Source organism: Populus alba, chromosome 1 (genome assembly GCF_005239225.2).
Source record: "Populus alba chromosome 1, ASM523922v2, whole genome shotgun sequence".
Taxonomy (NCBI): Eukaryota; Viridiplantae; Streptophyta; class Magnoliopsida; order Malpighiales; family Salicaceae; genus Populus; species Populus alba.
The window spans coordinates 25,938,624-25,949,125 of record NC_133284.1 but is presented as its reverse complement, the minus strand read 5'-3'; positions in this window follow the sequence as shown (position 1 = coordinate 25,949,125).

Here is a 10,502-nt window from a genome sequence, read left to right as displayed (position 1 = left end):
CAAGGCCACGAACTCCTTAGATTAGGAGCTCGATATTGATTAGGAGCTCCCAATGGTTGAAGCACTATAGGCCGACTACAAGTTGTCAGCCATAGTGTTAGAGAGCCTGTAAACCCAATTTTTATCGGGTCCACCTAATGATCCAGCCTCCATCCATAAATTCGGATCAAATTTCGGATGGGTCAAAGGATCGTCCCCGTATCTCTCCCTCAACTGATTATTATAGGTCTCCTGAAAATAAAAAATAAAAAGTAATCATCATATTCAATTCAATAAACATAATAACTTAGAAAATAAAATGGTTGAACAAACATACCATGAAATGTTGAGCACGGTTGTCAACGAACTGTTGCACCCCCTTTTGGCGATCTTGACTTCACATGTACGTCTCCACAAACAGCTCCATCGGGCTCGGCTCACGTCCAAGAGACGTAGCCTATAATGAAAAAAATTTATTAACAACAAATTAATTGAATGATATATTTCATTTAAATTAATCTTACCATCTGTTTCGCATGTGCAGCAAATGAAATGGAGCTGCTGGTGTGTGTTGTCACCAGAGCCATGAATTGGCCAATTCCGATTGCCAACACCGGATTGTAAGCGTCGTGTGAACTGCTCAAGCGTCACGTGCTCAAGATAGTGCGGCCATAAATCTTTCAAGAAGTATATCTGTTTGAAATCCCTCCAAACCGCAACATTGTTCCAGACTTGGAACCCCCTATCCCTTACTGTTTTTTTTGTCCTTTTTTGTGCTTCATACCAAAAATCACGCAACCTACTTCACACAACCAAAAATTACATTTCAAAACATAAATTATTGTCTAAAAAAATTCTTGCATTGTTTTCGATGTTACATAGTTGCCGCGTGATTTTCCCACACCCTCCTCACAACAATGTCATACTCAATGTCCCAGCAAAATTTGTCTTGTGTATAAATAATTAATTTTAAATAAAAATAATAATTTATTTACAATTATATTAATAATTTATTAAAAATAAGCTGAAAATTATAAATTAACACCAACCTCAAATTTGTCAAACCATGCATTGATTTGAGGCATCCATTCAGAATGTCTGGATATCTGACTCCATTGAAACAATGGAATCTCCATCGATGATTTAAACGTCGATGATATTACTTGGGCGGCCTCAATGTTTGTGAAGCCTGAAAATAAATGAAATTAATGAAATAGTGATTACTTCATAAATTATGTTATAATTTAAAAAAAAAAAACATAACAAACTTACATTGAAAGGTCATCCTTCCACTGTGCCTCGTACTTGCAGGTAAATTAATTCCGTTGCGAAGGCCCGCCGCCTCTGCGCTGTGAACAAGCCCTGGAAAGAGGCAACATAGGTTGACAATACAGGTGGTGTAGGTGCCTCTTCTTGAGAGGCACCTAAGGAAAATATCATTCTCGTTGCTAGACGAACTAGTTGTGACTGTATGTGAAAGACCAGCTCTGGTTTTCATTCTACGCATCTACCCAATTTTAAAGAGCTTAAAAATACACTTTTTAAGCCTCACGTGATCTTATAGTGATTCATTTCTTTTACCAAAATCTTTTCCTCTAGTGGAATTTTGAAAAATTGAACTTGCATTTTGATTTCAAAAAATGATTTTATGTTTATTTAAAATGATATTTTTGACATTCTACTTGTAGAATGACATATGAATGAAGCAACTCCTTCATTGAGATGACTAAACTCTAAACCAAAGCATGAATAGGAAATGAACCGTCACCTTCACACCATGACTCTTGAACTAGGTATTTTAAATATATGCATAATGATATGTAGTGAACTCGTTGCTCATAGACTCATGAAATGTATTTCTTTGCAAAAGTCTAAACTATCATACTAAACGAGGTCAAAGTTTATTGATTTTAACTATTGTGCTTAGAGTGAGGAAAGGTCATCTTTGTTATTCCGTTCACATTCTAATATATATATATATATATATATATATATATATATATATATATATATCCCTTGCTAGTCCCATTTTGAGCTTGAATAAATTTTCTTTCATGAAAATCTCGATTAAGATCACACCCCACACTAGGGGCAAGTGAAAATTTCAATGATCAAAAAGGTAGAAAAAGTTGTGAAAAAGCCAAAGAGGCAAAAGAGCCCAAACAACTCAAATGTTAGGGGGCATGCCCAAATCACAAGAAAGAGTGATAACCAAGATAAAGTGATTACGCCCTAGCAAAGCAATGAAAAAAGAAAAATGGCAAATCAAAGAAGAGTGGCAAAAAAAAAAAAAGATGAAAGTCATAAAGAGTCAAACTACTGATAATGATCCTCAGTCTTTAAAACCCTGAAACACTCTTTGAGCCTTATGAATCCTTTTCTTTCAAAGACAATAACCACTGCCTATGTTATGTGCCTATAGAAGTACTTTCTAATTAAGTTAAAAAGCAATTTGGAACAATAAACAATGCTCTCAAAATTCAAAGACTACTTTTTCATTAAAGTCATGACATCGAGAACAGGCTACTCGTTATTAATCATGCTGATAAAATAAGTGTTCAAAAAGAGACAATTTTTTATCAAACACAACCTCGAGCTTTTTCTCGAGTCATTCGCTTAGAAACCCATAAGAAACAGAAGGTCACCTCATGACATACCTTCATTAATGACAATATCATCAAACATAAGAGTAAATCCTCTCTTTCTCAAGAAAGAAAATAACAAGGAGTTGCTAGATTTCAAAAGTAAATTGTTTTAAAACTCAAATCGAAATAATATTTTTTTTCAAAATGCAAGATCAAATTTTCAAGATTCATCCTAGACACATATTCCTTCACCAAGTAGAAAAGGATAAAATGAGAGAATGGTGACTTGAAACCGTTATTTGTCTAAGTTGTTGACAGAGCACACCTAAGAGCAATAGCTAGTATAAAGGGGCAATATTGTGTTTAGAAGAAAAATCAATCCTTTCTAGAAAAAAAAAAAAAAAGGAAAAGAGAGGAACATTTCTTATAACAAGATAAGGGGGCAATTTGGTTTCCAAAAAGACAGCTTGATCTTTTCAACAAGTGACACCGAGTGATTTTAGCAGTGGGACGAGGAGTAATGAATGGTCCTTTCAAATTATCCAACAAGACAAAAAATCTCTAACAATCAAGTGGGGCACAATGGGCACCATGAAGACTGAGTTATAACAAATATGGGGAGAGACTCACATGGGCCAACTCGAGTGGGCTGGAAGCCAAATGACAAAGATGACCCAAGTCAGAAATAACAAGTCCTCATCAATCAAGTAACAAGAATATTAAGAAGAAAGGGGACCTATGTTTCAAATCAAGTAAAGGTGCATACATATCATCTAGACTTTGAAATATTGAAGAATGTGTTATGCAAATTTCACAGGAGAAATCCCTAATGAGATCCCTCAAAAGGAAGGCCACCTTGAAATGGCCAAAAACTAAAAATGCTTGTGAAAATTGCTCACTTTTGAGAAATATTTTGACCTAGGCAGACTGCCTACGAGAATTAGGACCAATCCAAAAAATTCTCTGTATTTTTCCACTTGGATAAGTCACCTGTTACAACAAGACCACTTCTAAAAAAAAATTCTTTGTATTTTTTTCACTTGGGTATGTCACCTATCATAATGAGACCATCTATGAAAAATCATTATATTTTGTTTTTTTAAAAAAGGAGAAATCTCTCTTTATATTTTTCATCATCGGGAAGGTCGCTTGTAACAATGAGACCACTTGCAAGATTCCTCACATTTTATCATTGGGTAGGTCTCCTAGAACAATGAGACCACTTATAAGTGTCCTCGCATTTTATCATCGGGCAGGTCACCTAGAACAATGAAACCACTCGCAAATTCCTTTTCGTGTTTTATTCTTCCCATTGTACAGGTCACGAAGAACAATTAGGTCACTCACGGAATCCTTCACATTTTTTTCTTCATCGGGCAAGTTGCTTGGAACAATTAGACCACTCACAAAATCCTTTCCACATTTTATTCTTCATCGGGTAGGTCACCTATAACAATTAGACCACTAGCAAAATCCTTTTCGTGTTTTACTCTTTCTATTGGGCATATTACCTGGAACAATGAGACCACTCACGAAATCATTTTCGTATTTTTTTCTTCATCGAGCAGGTCATCTAGAACAATGAGACCACTTGCGAAAACCTTTGTGTTTCTTCTTTCTATCGGGCAGGTTGCTTTGAACAATAAGACCACTTGCGAAATCATTTTCGCATTTTATTCTTCATCAGGCAGGTCGCTTGGAACAATTAGATCACTCGTGAAAACCTTTTTGTGTTTTATTCTTCTTATCGAGCAAGTCACCTAGAACAATGAGACCACTTGTGAAATCCTTTTCGTGTTTTATTCTTCATCAAGCAGGGCACCTGGAACAATTAGACCACTCACGGAAAACCTTTACAATTCTTCCTATCAGGCAGGTCACTTGGAACAATAAGACCACTTGTGAAATCATTTTCATGTTTTATTCTTCATCGGGCAGGTCGTCTGGAAGAATTAGACCACTCATAAAATTCTCGTATTTTTTCTTCCTATCGGGCAGGCCACCTGTAACAATTAGACCACTCGTAAATCCTTTTCACATTTTATTCTTTCCAACGGGCAGGTCGCCTGCAAGTTTGCTACCATTTTATCATCAGGTAGGTTACCTGGAACAATAAGACTATTTTTTAAAATTAAAAAAAATCAATCAAAATAAAAGAGGAAGGGTTTTCATGCTTATTTTTCTTTACAAAACTTATTATGCAAAATCAAAAGAAAATGAATTTTCCAATGCCTTTGTACCGTAAGCATTGTAAAAAGGAGGCAACTGTTATAATCCAATTTTGGCCTGTTGGCTTTTGATTTAATTTTAGAGGGTTTAAAACGTAAAATTAAAAGATCTGAGATTTATTTTGATGAAAAATATGATTTGTCAGCTTGCACGAAAACTAGGGGCTACAATGTGCTTTTGTCATTCTATCCTTATCTTCAAGATAAGAATAGTTATCTGCTTTCAAATTTGATTCTTAATCAAATTTAAACTTTAAAGAAGAGAATGAATTTGATTGAAACTTTATTTCTCACACGCAATGAGACTCTTGCACTATAAATACATATCTTAGTGTATGCAAAAAGGGGGGAGACAATTACAAGAAACCCTAGAGGGAGGCCATATTCAGAAACCCTAAAAGAAAGAAACATAAAAAAAAAAAAAAAGAGGAGGGACGACGAACCCTAAACTAGCCGCCCCCCTTAGCTCATCTCTGTAACCCTAACTGAGCAAAACACAAAAAGAAAAGACTATATTTCATCTCCCTCTTCTCACAGACCCAATAGAATAGAGGACCCCCCTTCAACCTCCAAAAGCCACCATATAGATTTTTGTCCAGTGTTGCAAGAGAGGACTTCGTCTCCTCTTTCTCCCAAGTCTAGCAGGAAATTCTTCTCTATGCCATAACAACAGCATCATCCATGTCCCTCATGGTTGGCTCCTTTTTATGAGAAATACAGCAGCAAAGCTAGTTCATGTTGATAACAACAAGACTCCATCCTTAGCCATCAATAGCGTTGCCTCCAACTGTGAGCTCCATCCCCAATGTTGGTTGCAATCAAGATTAGCAGCAACATCATCAACAACTCTAGCAACCAGGAGAAAATGCAAGCCAACATCAGCAGCAGAGGGGACCCTTCTTTCCTTTCCTCTTGATTTTGCAGGTCTTATTAGAGTTTCAAATAAGATCGGATTTCTTCCCATAATACCTTTTTGAAAAGCTGGATATGTGTAGTTCAACCTTTATTAAGCCACGTTCCCATTTTGTAACTCCAACTTAATGAAAAACCTATCCAAAAACCAAGATTCAAAACATCAAATGCAGAATTTTGTATCTTTTAGCAATTAATTCACCAAGTCTATTAGGCATGCTAAATTCATTAAATTACTTTCAATGAGCTCAAATAAACTTAAAACACATTAAAAGCATAATGTAAAAGGAAAAAAACATATCTATATTTCTGCATTTATTATCATTTTATCATTGTAAAAGAAAAATAAATGTATTAATCCATTGATTTTATATATTGAAATTATGTATAGGGATCATAATGGATATATATCTACGGGATAATTTTTTTTTATATCTATACCCTGCTCAATATTCATAAAAAATCCAGATATTCATACTTTATTCATTGGATTTCGAGTATATCTATATTGGTATCCATTGTTCTACTGTATTATATATATATTTCAAGGAAATCATAGTTTCAAGGAAATCACCAATGTTTTTTTTCTAAATCAATGAAAATTTTTAAGATTAATATCATATTAAAAAAATTGATGAAATTATCTATTTTAGGGACTAATGTCCAATTTTTTAAATTAAAGATTAATGCCAAATTTGTTTTCTAAATTGATGAATGAAATCTCTAGTTTTAAAGATTAAAATAAATGATATGATTTTTTTTTATTGTCTTTTCTTTTTATTTTTAATAAAATAAATCACAAATAAAATTAGAAATAAATTTAGATAATTAATATCATGCATGGTTTTTTAAAATGAATTGTGGAGGTAACCTTCATTCAAAGGATGCAATAAGAATGACATCTATCTCCCTTCGATTTAATTAACTCAATATTTAAATCTTTAAGCAGTGTTTATTTTTGGATTTTTATTTTTTAATTACTAGACGGTGAATTTTTTTTTTTTTCTTTCAATTTTAAAAAGTATCGCATTGTGATAATTTTAAAGAGTGTTGCATTCGTCGCGTACGGCTTGTCTCTTGCTGGTGCTGGAGAGAACTGCCATTGTTGACTGTTTAGTAGTCTGCTTTCTCATTTGAGATATCTAGTTAGTCACTTGTGGTTCAAACAAGAGACCGGAGTTACATTCATTAATCATTAAGAATTAATTATTCATTTCATTGATTATGTAGATATTTATATCTTAGCTTAACAGCACAATTAAAATCAACTCAAACACTTCACTCTACATGTATATAAAATTAATATTAATTCTAGATTCAATAGATTCAAATTATCAAAATCTAGTTTTTAAGTTGATCCAAACGATTGTTTGGTAAAACCAAGTGAATTGGTTGTTTTGTTTGGTGTAGACAATATTTTCTTTTTTTTTTTCCTCTCTCCTTAGTTTTCATATGTGTCCCTTCAAAATTTGAAAGCATGCCTTCAATTTGTTATTCCTTTGGATTTGGTGATGCTTTTTTTTTTTTTATCATTGTTTGTTTTGTTTCAAATAATTTATTAAATTGGAATTCTTTGACAATTTCATTTCCTTTCAGTTTTTTTTATCTTTCAAATTTTGTCTCTATTCTTTTGATTTTTATTTTTTTATTTGAGATAATTTTTTTATTTGATTTTTTTTACAATATCATCCTTTATAAGTTTTTTTTTTCATATCAGATTTAATCCTCATTCTTTTGATTACTATAATTTTTCACTTTAACAATTTTTTTAAATTGATTTTTTTCATATTTTTATTATTCAATATTAAATTAGTTGAGAATTGTGCTTCTTAATCAAGCTTGAATCTAAGATTTCATGAGTTGCAAGTTTTAGATATTAACCGAGGTTTAGGAGGTTTGTCCAAGTTTGCTTGTTTTTTTTTATTTTTTTTTTAAAGCTCATGTTTATTTTAGTTTCATCCTTTAATATTTTTTTATATAGGATTTTTCACTTATTTTTAAAATAACTCGGGATATCTCAAGTATTTTTATTTTTTGTCTTTTTTCTAATTTCCTTTTTTTATAGATTTTTTTCATTTCATTTCATTTAATTAATTATAAGCAAGTGATGCTCATTTTATAATATTTTGAAATAAAAAATTTAAAAAAAAATTGTATTAGGTAGACATTATTTTATTAGCACAGATTATCATTTGGTTAAATACAAATTTATTCAAATAAAATAATTATTAAAAATAATTAGATATATGCTCCGTTGTTATGTCAAAATATTATTTTGATATTTATTGAAAAGATATTTCTATACAAAAATCTACCTGATATTTATAGACACAGAAATACAGCTTTTACACTTACAAAATATTATGTCGTGTGTAAATCAATTTTCTTGTGAGTACGGCCCTCTTCCTGCATTCAACTGCTTTCATTTGGCGTGAGAAGCAGGGCGTTCCTGTAATTGGCTGTTTACTAGCCTGCTTTCTCATTAATTGAGATACCTAGTTAGTCACTTGTGGTTCAAACCAAGGGCATTTGTATGTTTTCATTGGGTCTTTTTTTATATAGGGTGGTATATTTTCAATTTTATAATTTAATAAATATAAATAATATTAAAAAAAATAGCTGATGAGTCCAAATTAGTTCATGGACGGTCCCGCACACTTCATGTGGCGGATGTAGAAATTGTGCGTATGGCAAATAGACCAATTATTGTTGTGGATGAGATGGTGCGTATGACAAATAGCTTTTTGGTTTGTTATCGATGATTTTTTTAAAAAATAAAATTTTTGTGTATGGCCTTCAAAATTTCAAAATACGTCTTCAATTTGTTATTTATTTAAATTTAGTTTTTATTTTTTTTATTTAAAATAATTTATAAAATTTTAACAATTTTATCTCCCTTGGATTTTGAAATAATGTCTTACAATCAACACAATATTATGAAACTTGTGGATTTGGAATAATTCCAGAGTTACGTTCATTAGACAATTGGATTTGTGCACTCATCACGGTCGCACGTGCAAGGATGCTCGACATCTTTTTTTTTCTTTTTTCTTTTTTCTTTTTTTTTTCTCTCCTAGATTTTCATATTTGCCGTTTCAAAATTTCAAAGCACGTTTTTTATTTGTTATTCCTTCATATTTGATTTCTATTTTTTTTTTATTTTTTATTTTATTTAAAATAATTTATAAAATTACAATTATTTGATAATTTTATCCTTTTCAGTTTTTGAAATAATGTCTCACAATCAACACAACATTATCAAACATTCGTTCTAGAAGCAGGGATAATTTTGAAGAGTGTCGCATTCCTCACGGCTCCTCAGTTTCACACGTGCTGAAGGAGAACTGCCACTGTTGGCTGTTTACTAGTGTGGCCCTCTTCCTGCATTCAATTGCTTTCATTCAATTCCTCTAACAGGCTGTTTACTAGTCTGCTTTCTCATTAATTGGGATATCTAGAGTGTGTTTGACATTGTATTTTGTAGAACATATGTTAAAGCTTGTTTAGTATTCTGCTTTCCCATTAATTGAGAAATCTAGTTAGTCATTTGCAGGTGAGCGTGCATTCCTCACGGCTCCTCAGTTTCACACGTGCTGAAGGAGAACTGCCACTGTTGGCTGTTTACTAGTGTGGCCCTCTTCCTGCATTCAATTGCTTTCATTCAATTCCTCTAATAGGCTGTTTACTAGCCTGCTAGTTAGTCACTTGTGATTCAAACCAAGGGCATTTGTATATTTCTTTGGGTTTTTTCTTTGATATTGACTGCAACTAATTATTTTCTTTGATAATTATTAATTAACCTACAAAGTTAAAGAATTCTATTGAAATTTAATTTGACTATAACTAACCTATTAAGAAATCTTATTGAAATTTAAATTGAATACAACTGATCATTTTTATTATTAATTATCATATTTATTAATTAATAAGTTAAGGAATTCTATTGAAATATAATTTGATTATAATCAATCATTTTCATTTATAATTATCATAATTATTGAGAATAAAATGACATCAATAAATTAGTTATTTCGATTTGTGGTGAAAAAAAATTATTTAAAATTCTAAATTAAAATAAAATATATATACTTCGATAGGTTTATGATATTCTTCACAGTGTAATATATTGAATTGTATTGTTGAGAACAACTTAATTTATATAGTTGAGTCGTTCCTAACAATGCAACTAATTAATTGTGTTATTTTTATAATATTTTTTTTACCTAAAAAAAAACATAGATCCAAGTGCAATTTCTATGAGATGTCATGTAAGTTTCTATGAGATGTTATGTAAGTTATAGTCATTAAACTTGGTCTAGTCCAACAAGATGCGTTCGTGATTTGTTGACCCAAAACCTTGTTTTGCTTTGATTTTCTTTTGAATAGAAATAGACAATGATCCAGTGAAACCCGAGTGACTTAGAAGGTCAACACGTAACCCAATTCATTTGGTCAAACTTTATTATCTATTAAACAACATTTAAAGAACAATTATATTATTAGACCTTTCTATCCTCAATTATTTGAAAATGACGAACACACCTATACATGAGGCTTATTGCAGGTTGAAAAATTCATATTATTCATTTTATTTCTATTTTCTAGTAGCATGACCAAAATAAACTCTTGTTTCTAACATCTCTTTCAAATTAATGTTCCAATATCTTCTTATCATTTATCGCGACACTTTCTCTCTTTTTTTTTCTTTTGAAAAAAAAAAACAAGATACCCTGCTAGACCATTCCATCTTGAGCTACTTAAATTTATTGGTTAATATCCTAGAGATCATGTATTAATT